Source organism: Aotus nancymaae, unplaced genomic scaffold (genome assembly GCF_030222135.1).
Source record: "Aotus nancymaae isolate 86718 unplaced genomic scaffold, 86718_ANA_hifiasm-v0.15.2.pri h1tg000007l, whole genome shotgun sequence".
NCBI lineage: Eukaryota > Metazoa > Chordata > Mammalia > Primates > Aotidae > Aotus > Aotus nancymaae.
Genome location: NW_026988418.1, coordinates 66,127,912 through 66,140,123, shown reverse-complemented (window position 1 = coordinate 66,140,123; position 12,212 = coordinate 66,127,912). Strand labels below are relative to the sequence as shown.

The window sequence follows — 12,212 nt, the reverse complement described above, 5'->3', positions numbered from 1 at the left end:
AGTTAATAACCAACATATATTCATGAATTACTTGTAAGTTAAAACCTACAATTCTTACATGAATACGATTTTTAATTTTTTTTTTGAGACAGAGTCTCACTCTATCGCTCAGGCTGGAGTGCAGTGGCAAAATCTTGGCTCACTGCAATCTCTGACTCCTGGGCTCAAGTGATTCTCCTGCCTCAGCCTCCCGAGTACCTGGGATTACAGGCATCTGCCACCATGCGCAGTTATTTTGTATTTTTTTTTTTTTTTTTTTTTTTTTTTTGAGATGGAGTTTCGCTCTTGTTACCCAGGCTGGAGTGCAATGGCGCGATCTCGGCTCACCGCAACCTTCGCCTCCTGGGTTCAGGCAATTCTCCTGCCTCAGCCTCCTGAGTAGCTGGGATTACAGGCACGCGCCACCATGCCCAGCTAATTTTTTGTATTTTTAGTAGAGACGGGGTTTCACCATGTTGACCAGGATGGTCTCGATCTCTTGACCTCGTGATCCACCCGCCTCGGCCTCCCAAAGTGCTGGGATTACAGGCTTGAGCCACCGCGCCCGGCCTATTTTGTATTTTTAATAGAGATGGAGTTTCACCATACAGGCGTGAGACACCGCACATAGCCAATTTTTAATTTTGTATCTTTTTTTTTTTTTTTTTTTTAAAGAAAAGGAGTCGGCTGGGTGCAGTGGTTCACGCCTTTAATCCCAGCACTTTGGTAGGCTGAGGCAGGTGGATCACTTGAGGTCAGGAGCTGGAAACCAGCCTGACCAACCAACATGGAGAAACCCTGTCTTAGCCAGGTGTGATGGCGCTTGCCTGTAATCCCAGCTACTCAGGAGGCTGAGGCAGGAGAATCGCTTGAACCCAAGAGGCGGAGGTTGCAATGAACCGAGATCACGCCATTGCACTCCAGTCTGGGCAACAAGAGCAAAATTCCATTTCAAAAAAAAAAGGGAGAGAGAAGGAGTCTTACTATGTTGCCCAGACTAGAGCACAGTTGCTATTCTCAGGCCTGATCATAGCACATTACAACCTCAAACTCCTGAGTCCAAGTGATACTTCTGCCTCAGCTTCTTGAGTAGCTAAGACTATATGCCAACTCGCCTGGCTCAATTTTTAATTTTAAAGCAAAAAAGAACTATGAAAATGAAAAATACATATATTTAAGGATTAGATCTCAAAGGTTCTAATCCATATCAAGGTACCAACTAGAGTAAAATCCCCAAAACAAGATTAACTGCTTTGTTTACAATGCAAAAACTACTGGGTACTATTTTAGGATCTTACATTCATTGTTTAACTGATCCTTACAAAAACCATTCTTGACCGTCATAGCTTCTAGATCCTTTCCCATTCCTGTCGCCCTCCTCTAAATATTTGTTAATCTCCTTTTTTTTTTTTTTTTTTTTGAGACAGAGTCTCACTGTCGCCCAGGCTGGAGTGCAGTGGCAAGCTCAATCTCAGCTCACTGCAACCTCCCCTCCCAGGTTCAAACGGTTCTCTTGCCTCGGGCTCCTGAGTAGCTGGGATTACAGGCGTGAGTCACTGTGCCTAACTGGCATAAATCTTTTTTTTTTTTTTTTTTGAGGCGGAGTTTCGCTGTTGTTACCCAGACTGGAGTGCAATGGCACGATCTCGGCTCACCGCAACCTCCGCCTCCTGGGTTCAAGCAATTCTCCTGCCTCAGCCTCCCGAGTAGCTGGGATTACAGGCGCGCACCACCATGCCCAGCTAATTGTTTTGTATTTTTAGTAGAGACGGGGTTTCACCTTGTTGACCAGGATGGTCTCGATCCCTTGACCTCGTGATCCACTCGCCTCGGCCTCCCAAAGTGCTGGGATTATAGGCGTGAGCCACCGCGCCCGGCCGGCATAAATCCTTTTTTAAGGATATCTTTTCACTTGAACAGAAACTCAACATAGAGAAAAATTAGTTGAAATATGCAAGTTTTGGCTATTTGGTGTAATAGTCTCATAACTAGAGTATTCTCAGGTGTGGGCCACCATTGGATTTGGAATCTGAAGACCTGGGTTCAAGTCTTCTGTTCAAAAATAATATACAGGGTCAGGTGTGGTGGCTCATGCTTGTAATCAGGCCGAGGCAGATAGATCACCTGAGGTCAAGGAGTTCGAGACCAGCCTGGACAACATGGTGAAACCCCATCTCTACTAAAAATACAAAAATTAGCTGGACGTGGTGGTGGGCATCTGTAATCCCAGCTATTTGGGAGGCTGAGGCAGGAGAATCACTTGAACCTAGGAGGCAGAAGCTGCAATGAGCCAAGATCATGCCACTGCACTCCAGCCTGGATGACAGAGTGAGACTCCGTCTCAAAAAAAAAAAGAAAAAAGTAATCAACAATGCCTTCCAAAATGCTTTGAACTCAGAGCCCATTCTCAGACTAAAACAATAGCAAGCATTATCATAATTTTACAGAATGAGAAATCAGTCAATGTTAGGGTCAGTAGCTCTTTTAAGAATGCAATCAGTAGCAAAACAAAGCTCAAATCCAGATAATCTGATTTTTCAGCTTACTGATCTACTAAGGAAAACTTCACATCTTCTAATACCTAAAAAAGTGTTTCTGAAACTGCAGCATATATTAAACATTTCACATGCTGTCCATTAAATAACTGATAAACTCTGCTTCACAAAAAGGTAAAGAGGTTGAACACCATTATATAAGCAGTAAAAAGACAGTACCCCTGTTTTCTTATGATACATTTTTAATATTACTGGTTTTTAAGGGAGCAAAAAACCAGGAAGTGGACGAGTGGGAAATAAACACAGGTTAAAATTTTTTTCATCTTCATAACAGCATCCAAATTCAAGTGTTCGGGTTTTGGCTTTTTCACCTAACAATATACTGTTGTGCTTACTTGACTTTTCCATTACCGTGTAATAATGTTTCCTTCCTATTGGAAGCAATCTACCCTAACCTCCTAAACCTAAGGTAGAATTATTCATTTCATCTTCTTCCTAAAGGAGACCTCGAAAATATGCCTTATAAAGAAAATGGGCTCTTAGGCGTTTCTCCTTCCTAGTTAAACGTCAATGCAACATATGCCAACACTGGACACAAAAAAATTCTACTTGGATTCACTGTGAAAAAAGATGTATAGCATTTTTTAAACCTACATGTTAATTTCTGTGCCATTAACTTTTTGAGGTATTCTACGGAGTCTACAACAAAGAGAGAAATAAGAATTAGGATCACAACCTATGAATCTGGGTGGAACAAAGACTTCTCCTTTCATTATGCAGAGACAACCAAGTTGCCAAAAAAAAAAAAAAAAAAAACGGTTCCCTCAGATACCATGCACGGTTACTAACTACGACGTCTGGGTACAGAGAAGGAAAAATCACCTGGTCAAAAGCCCAAATGCTGCCCCGGCCTCCCCTCGCCCTCGCCCCCTTTGCCCAAGGCCTCGCCCCAGAGCTAGAGTCCCAATATTTTTCTCCCCAATAAAGGGAAGCGGCTTAACCCTTTGAGTTCAAGAACCTTGCGTTCTACGCAGGCGCCCCTCGAGCCCAATCCCTGTTCTAAATTGAGTGGCTGCCCCTCTTCCCGACCACACCCAGACCCCCAAAGGCCTGCTACCATAGACCACTGAGGTAAGAAAGGCCAAACCCGGCCCCCGCGGGGCTCCCAGCCCCGCCGCTCCCTCTCCTCCTCCCGGCCAAGGCGTGTCCAGAAAGGGACGCGAGCGCTCCTCTCAGTTCTCGCACTGGCTCGGCCGAGGGGCGAGGAAGGAAGAATCAGCGTGGCGGCGAGATGGGCACGAACCTCGCGCTAACTTGCTGCTCAGTGCCAGGGCGAGGGGCGTCGCTCTGCCCCCAGAATCCGACTGGTAGTGTGGGAAAGGTGTGGTCCAGGAGCGGTGGCCTCGAACCGGGGCCCAGCAGTTCGCAGGTCCTCATCCCGCAATGCTGGGGCCTCACCCACGACCCCAGTTCCCTCCCAGTCGGCACCCAAGCCTACTCAAGACCCCTCTCTGGGACGCAAACACCGTCCTCGGGGCCGCCCGGTCGGAGCCGTGTTAAGTAGTGACAGGAGGCGACGGGTGACCATGGCAACCCGAGGTGTGCAGCGGCCCGACCCCGACTCCGCCTCCGCGTCCCGGACTCACTCACCTGGGGGCTCCAGGGCAAGCCCGGAGGAGCGGCGGAGGAGAACGCAGCTAGGAGGCCGGCGGCCAGGGCCCCGGAGCGGCCGGCTCTGGGCTGCGGCGGGAGCGCGAGGGCGGCGGTCTGGCTTTGGCGTCTATCCTCCCTCCTACCGCCCGCGCGTCAATCCATCAGTTCGGTAGTCCGTCCTTCTTGCGTCCGCCCCTCCGGGCCCGGGGACCGCTCAGCTCAGCCTCTTGCAGACTGCGGTTGTCAAGTGCCGGGGAGCCGAGCTCTACCCGCGAGTAGCAGCCAATCGCTGCGCTTCCCCGAGGCGCCTCAGGACCCCGCCGCGCGGGGCGGCCAGGCAGGTGCCTGAGCCGAAGGGCGAGTCTGAGGGGCAGGGCGGGCCCAAAGCCCAGGCGGACAGGGGCGGGGCGGGGAGGGGCGGACCCGAAGCCGGGCCGGGGCGGGGCGGGCCGGGGTCAGGCTGGGACCTGCTAGGGGCCAGCTGTACTAGAGGGAAAAACTGGCGCGGCAATAGCGTGAGAGACCGGTGGCAGGGACGTAGACCCGCAGCCGGCCGGTGACCCCCATGTCCCAAAATAGCGCGAACAGGGTTGTCACCTCCAAATAGAGAAGACCTCAGCGCATTAGGATTGGCTCTTCATACTCCTTTCCGATAATTAATAAAGGTTAATGAAATTAATCTTCCCTTTTTCCCTTCTCTCGCCGCTTTCCCAGGCCCCGCTTCCTCCCTGAAAACTCCAGTAGTTTGTCTTCTTCCTGGTTTCTCATTTTGTAAAACTAATCTGTCTTGAAAGCATTTTTATTTTATTTTATTTTATTTATTTATTTATTTATTTTGAGACAGTCTTGCTCTGTCGCCAGGCTGGAGTGCAGTGGCACAGTCTCGGCTCGCTGCAACCTCCGCCTCCTGGGCCTCAGCCTCCCGAGTAGCTGGGACCACAGGTGGGTGCCACCACGCCCGGCTATTTTTTTTGTATTTTTAGTAGAAATGGGGTTTCACCATGTTGGCCAGGATGGTCTTGATCTTTTTTTTTTTTTTTTTTTTTTTTTTTTTGAGACAGAGTCTCACTCCGTCACCAGGCGCCAGGCTGGAGTGCAGTGGCGCAACCTCGGCTCACTGCAGCCTCCGCCTCCCGGGTTCAAGCAATTCTCTTGCCTCAGCCTCCCGAGAAGCTGAGACTACAGGCGCCTGCTACCACGTCCAGCTAATTTTTTTGTGTTTTTAGTAGAGACGGGGGTTTCACCATGTTGGCCAGGATGGTCTCGATCTCTTGACCTCGTGTTCCACCCGCCTCGGCCTCCAAAGTGCTGGGATTACAGGCGTGAGCCACCGCGCCGGGCCAAAAGCATTTTTCAGTTACTTAACATTTAACATGCTCAGTTTTTGTCTACTGCTGTTGGTCGTAAACCCCCTTATTCCATAAATATACGTGATGCTTAACCGAGCTGAATTAAGCGTCCAGGAAGTATAACCATAAGAAAGAATACAATTACACAACCTGTAAGAACATCATCATCCTCGGGCGGGCACGGTGGCTCACGCCTACAATCCCAGCACTTTGGGAGGCCAACGCGGGCGGATCACCTGAGGTCAGGAGTTTGAGACCAGCCTGGCCAACAAGAGCCGAACCCTGTCTCTACTAAAAATACAAAAATTAGCCGGGCATGGTTGCAGGTGCCTGTAATCCCAGCTACTCGGTAGGCTGAGGCAGGAGAATTGCTTGAACCTGGGAGACAGAGGTTGCAGTGAGCTGAGATCGTGCCGCTGCATTTCGGCCTGCGACAGTGTCACACACACACAAAAAAGAACATCGTCATCCAACACGGTGGTTGTAAAAAATAAAAAATAACATCATCCTCATAGAGGCGAAAGTCCAGACTGAGCTGGACCACCCAAAAGGGGAAAATGGGGCAAGAGTCTGGTAAAGAGAATAAACATTGAAAATATTTCTGTCACTCCATGTTTATTGCAGCACTATTCACCATAGCCAAAATGTGGAATCAACCCATGTCAATCAACAGACAAATGGGTAAAGAAAATGCAGTACATACACACAATGCAATCTTATTCAGCCATTAAAAAAAAGAATGAAATCCTGTCATTTGCAGCAACATGGATGGGACGTGAGGACATTATGTTAAGTGAAACAAGCCAAGCACAAAAAGACAAATATTCCACGTTCTCATGCATATGTGGGAACTAAAAGACTTGATCTCATGGAGGCAGTGGATAGAATGGTGGTTACCAGAGACTGGGAAGTGTAGTGAGGGGTGAGGAGGTATAAAGAGGGTAATGGGTACAAAAATACAGTTGCATAGCAGGAATAAATTCTAGTGCTCAATAGCACAATTGGGTGACAATAGTTAACAATAATCTATTGTATATTTCCAAATAGCTAGAAGAGAAGATTCAGAATGTTCCCAACACAAAGAAATAATAAATGGCTGAGCACAGTGGCTTATACCTGAAATCTCACAGCACTTTGGGAGGCTTTGGCCAGAGACTCACTTGAGGCCAGGAGTTAGAGACTAGCCTGGGCAACATAGTGAGACTCCCTCTCTACAAAAACAAGAATAAAAAATCAGACATGGTGGCACACACCTGCAGTCCTAGCTACTTGAGAGGGTGGGTGGCCTGGGTCCAAAGCTCAAAGTTTAAGCTCAAAGTTCAAGGCTGCAGTGAGCAATAATCACACTACTGCACTCTATTCTGGGTGATTGAGTGAGACCCTGTCTCATAATAATAATAATGTATGTTAAAGGTGATGGATATCCCAATCACCCAGATTTGATCATTACACATTATATTTATGCCATAGATATGTACAACTATTATGTAACCATAAAAATTAAAAATAAAATTTAAACCACATTTCTGGGAATAAAAAATTTTGTCCAATTCAAGATAAAAGAAGCAAGAGCTTAAACATTTCTTTGAGACGGAGTTTTGCCCTTGTTACCCAGGCTGGAGTGCAATGGCGCGATCTCAGCTCACTGCAACCTCTGCCTCCTGAGTTCAAGCAATTCTCCTGCCTCAGCCTCCCGAGTAGCTGGGACCACAGGCGCGCGCCACCATGCCCAGCTAATTTTTGTATTTTTTAGTAGAAACAGGGTTTCACCTTGTTGACCAGGATGGTCTCGATCTCTTGACCTCGTGATCCACCTGCCTCGGCCTCCTAAAGTGCTGGGATTATAGGCGTGAGCCACCGCGCCCGGCCACATTTCTTTTTATTTTTTTTTTCTGAGATAGAGTATCACTCTGTCACCCACGCTGGAGTGTAATGGTGCAATCTCGGCTCACTGCAACCTCTGCCTCCTGGGTTCAAGCAATTCACCTACCTCAGCCCCCTGAGTAGCTGGGATAACAGGTACACGCTGCCACACTCGGCTAATTTTTGTATTTTTAGTAGAGACGAGATTTCACCATGATGGCCAGGTTGGTCTCGAACTCCTGACCTCAAGTGATCATCCCTGCCTTGTCCCCCAAAGTGCTGAGATTACAGGCATGAGCCACTGCACCCAGCCGAGGGAATATTTCTAAGAAAAATACTTATGCATTCAGAGAAAACAACACACAAAAGCTGAACTACAAAATTTCAATTGGGTAGTCAATAACTCCTGGAAGAAAGTCTTCATTATGAACCCTCTTAATGATAAGTGACAGGCAAATAAATATAAACATATAGCCAGGCGCCGTGGCTCATGCCTATAATCCCAGCACTGTGGGAGGCCAAGGCAGGCAGATCACCTGACATCTGGAGTTGCAGACCAGCCTGGCCAACATTGTGAAACCCCATCTCTACTAAAAATACAAAAATTAGCCGGGCATGGTGGTGGGCGCCTGTAATCCTAGCTACTAGGGAGGCTAAGGCAGGAGAATTGCTTGAACCCAAGAGGCAGAGGTTGCAGTGAGCCGAGATCACACCACTGCACTCCAGCCTGGCGCCTGGTGACAGAGCAAGATTCTGTCTCAAAAAAAAAAAAAAAAAAAAAAAAAAAAAAAAAAATATATATATATATATATATATATATAAAACATAATTGAAGATTACCCAGGATCTTGATATTGAAAACAAAACAAGCAAACAAACAACACTTTACAGAGTGTTTAAATTGAAAAAGTAGGCAGATATGTTATATCCCGGAAGTAGTCTCTCAATTATTTTGCAAATATAGTTCATCTAAGAAACCACTTCTAAGGCCGGGCGCGGTGGCTCACGCCTATAATCCCAGTACTTTGGGGGGCCGAGGCGGGTGGATCACGAGGTCAAGAGATCGAGACCATCCTGGTCAACATGGTGAAACCCTGTCTCTACTAAAAAAAAACACAAAAAATTAGCTGGGCATGGTGGCGCACGCCTGTAGTCCCAGCTACTCGGGAGGCTGAGGCAGGAGAATTGCTTGAACCCAGGAGGCGGAGGTTGCGGTGAGCCAAGATCGCGCCATTGCACTCCAGCCTGGGTAATGAGCGAAACTCTGTCTCAAAAAAAGAAACCACTTCTAAATCTTTATGCTCAAACAGTAAGTTTCAAGACCGGTATCCTTTTTTTTTTCTTTACCTCTGAAGAGGGTAGCCCAAGAAGGTATCCTTTTATTTTTTCAACTTCATTTTTTATCCCATTTCCAACAGTTTTATCAGTTAGAACCTTTTTTCCATGGACCCATATTCTGAAACTTATTAGTTAATTACATTTCCTTATTTTTTTGAGACAGAGTCTTGCTCTGTTGTCCAGGCTGGAGTGCAGTGGTGTAATCTTGGCTCACTGCAACCTCTGCCTACTGGGTTCAAGCAATTCTCCTTTCTCAGCCTCTTGAATAGCTGGGACTACAGGCCCATGCCACCATGTCCAGCTAATTTTTGTATTTTTAGTAGAGACAGGGTATCACCATGTTGGCCAGGTTGGTCTTGAATTCCTGACCTCAAGTGATCCACCCACCTCAGCCTCCCAAAGTGCTGGGATTATAGACATGAGACATCGTGCCCGGCCTAGAAATTATATTTATTAACAAATTGTTAATAATTAATTACTGAGTCAGGATCACATAATTTTAGATTTTTTTTTTGTTTTTTTTTTGTTTTCGTTTTTGTTTTTGTGACAGTCTCCACTCTGTCACCCAAACTGGAGTATAGTGATGCAATCACGGCTCTCTGCAGCCTAGACCTCCTGGGCTCAAGCAATCTTCCCACTTCAGTTTTCCCAGTAGCTGAGACTACAGGTGCAAGTGACCACACCTGGCTTATTTTTTTTATTTTTATTTTTTTGTAGAGACGGGGTTTCACCATGTTGCCCAGGCTGGTCTCAAACTCCTGGACTTAAATGATCCTCTCCACTTGGCCTCCCAAAGAGCTGGGATTACAGGCATGAGCCACCACACCCAACCCAGCATCCTTTAAATATTTACATATTCTACTAGCTCTAGAAAGGTAAGTAATCAGGGACAATGTGACAAACAACTGATCACCTGCTAGGGAGAGTGCTTGAAAAAAGGAAGAACCACTCAGTCTGACGGGCAGGAGACGCTTCTGGAAGGAATGCCATGATGGCTTTCCAGGGAGAGCCCCAGGTCTAGTTCAAACTTGTATTGGTTGATGCTGGTGGTACTGGAAAAACTACTTTTGTGAAACGACATTTGACAGGTGAATTTGAGAAGTACGTAGCCACTTTGGGTGTTGAGGTTCATCACCCAAGTGTTCCACACCAAAAGAGGACATATTAAGTTCAATAAATGGGATACAGCCAGCCAGGAGAAATGTGGTGGACTGAGAGATGGCTATTATATCTAAGCCGTAGTCCAGTGTGCCATCAAAATGTTTGATGGAAAATCAAGAGTTACATACAAGAATGAACCCAACTGGCATAGAGATTTGGTGCCAGTGTGTGAAGACATCACCTGGTGTTGTGTGGCAACAAAGTGGATATTAAGGACAGGAAAGTGAAGACAAAATCTATTGTCTTCCACTGAAAGAAGAATCTTCAGTACTATGACATTACTGCCAAAAGTACCTATACCTTTGAAAAGCCCTTTCTCTGGCTTGCTAGGAAGCTCATTGGAGGCTCTAACTTGGGGTTTGCACCCCTGCTCTTCCCTACTGGAGGTTGTCATTGTTATAAGTAGAACTTTCAGTGCTGCAAAAGTAGTAATTAAATATGAATTTCCTTAGCAAGGCAATTTACTCTTATAGAAGGGTGCAGCTCACAGATGGAACGATGGCAAGCACACACCTGGACAAGGAAGGGGAAGGGGTACTTACTCCTGATGGAGGTCGCCCCTACTGCTGTGTTGTCCCCCTAATGGCTAGGGTTAGACTGCACAGTCTAGACTAATCCTGTTGGCTATTTTTTTATTTTTATTTTATTTTATTTTATTTTTTATTGAATTTTAGGTTTTGGGGTACATGTGAAGAACATGCAAGATTGTTGCATAGGTGCATACATGGCAGTGTGATTTGCTGCCTTCCTCCCCTTCACCCATATGTGGTGTTTCTCCCCATGCTATCTCTCCCCAACTCCCCACCCCCCGCTGTCCCTCCCCTATTTCCCCCCAACAGAGCCCAGTGTATAGTGCTCCCCTCCCTGTGTCCATGTGTTCTCATTGATCAACACCCGCCTATGAGTGAGAACATGCAGTGTTTGATTTTGTGTTCTTGTGTCAGTTTGCTGAGAATGATGGTTTCCAGGTTCATCATGTCCCTACAAAGGTCGCGAACTCATCGTTTTTGATGGCTGTATAATATTCCATGGTGTATATGTGCCACATTTTCCCTGTCCAGTCTATCATGGATGGGCATTTGGGTTGGTTCCAGGTCTTTGCTATTGTAAACAGTGCTGCAGTTAACATTCATGTGCAGGTGTCCTTATAGTAGAACGATTTATAATCCTTTGGATATATACCCAGTAATGGGATTGCTGGGTCAAATGGAATTTCTATTTCTAGGTCCTCGAGGAATCGCCATACTGTCTTCCACAATGGTTGAACTAATTTACACTCCCACCAACAGTGCAAAAGTGTTCCTATTTCTCCACATCCTCTCCAGCATCTGTTGTCTCCAGATTTTTTAATGATTGCCATTCTAACTGGTGTGAGATGGTATCTCAATGTAGTTTTGATTTGCATTTCTCTAATGACCAGTGATGATGAGCATTTTTTCATATGTTTGTTGGCTATCTTGGATCTTCCTCCTGTTGGCTATTTTTAAAGGGATCAGAGGTATAAGCTGGAGTGGCAGGGTGGGTAGCTTGGTGGGAAGGACGGTTACAGGTAGGTCAGAGCAGGTAGCCAGGGGTCAAAGCAGGTGACTGGAGCAGGACCAAAGCAGGTGATTGGGATGAGTCATGATGGAGCAGGGGACCAGGGGAACAGATGTGAACTACTGATTAGAACTGGTGGAAAAGGTTGTTTACTGAAACTAGAAGGAAGTTAAACTTTAAAATGGAGAATTAAAGAATATGAGAGCTGAACATATGGATATACTGATTCTTTGAAGAGAAACTTCGGGTTCACTATTTCAACATCATGGACCCAGCTTTGACAGAGCAGTATGAGCATGACTTAGAGGTTGCTCAGACAACTGCTCTCCCGGATGAGGATAATGACCTATGAGAATGAAGCTGGAGCCCAGCATCAGAAGTCTAGTTTTATAGGCAGCTGTCCTGTGACATCAGAGGTGCAAAGTGTGTGCCACTTTATTACCTAGCTAAGCAGAACATGCGCTTCATCTGTGGGATGCTGAAGATGAATGGGCTTCAGAGTGAATTGGTAGTTTAAAAAATACCTTCATGGCCAGGTGCAGCGGGTCACACCTGTAATCCCAGCACTTTGGGAGGCTGAGGCGGGTGGATCATTTGAGGTCAGGGGTTCAAGACCAGCTTGGCCAACATGGTAAGACTGCCATCTTTACTAAAAATATAAAAATTAGTCTGGCGTGGTGGCAGGCACCTGTAATCCCAGCTACTTGGGAGGCTGAGGTAGGAGAATCGCTGGGACCCAAGAGGCAGAGATTGCAGTGATCTGAGATCGCATCACTGCACTCCACCCTGGGAGACAGAGTGAGACTCTGTCTCTAAATAAATAAATAAACAAATA

General features: G+C 46.4%; 1 protein-coding gene and 1 pseudogene across 2 annotated transcripts in view; one reads left to right on the top strand and one right to left on the bottom strand.

Annotated features, from left to right (window-relative positions):
* The window catches only part of WDR47 (WD repeat domain 47), a 74,958-nt gene extending 70,593 nt beyond the window's left edge, over positions 1–4,365 (bottom strand). For both annotated transcript variants that reach the window (XM_012468036.2, XM_012468038.3), the window contains exon 1: positions 4,125–4,365. The gene's annotated coding sequence lies outside the window, so the exon portion shown is untranslated. The remainder of the gene's footprint in view (positions 1–4,124) is intronic.
* A 5,303-nt stretch (positions 4,366–9,668) lies between these two features.
* LOC105727868 (GTP-binding nuclear protein Ran-like) lies at positions 9,669–11,729 on the top strand (annotated as a pseudogene).
* The last annotated feature ends 483 nt before the right edge of the window (positions 11,730–12,212 follow it).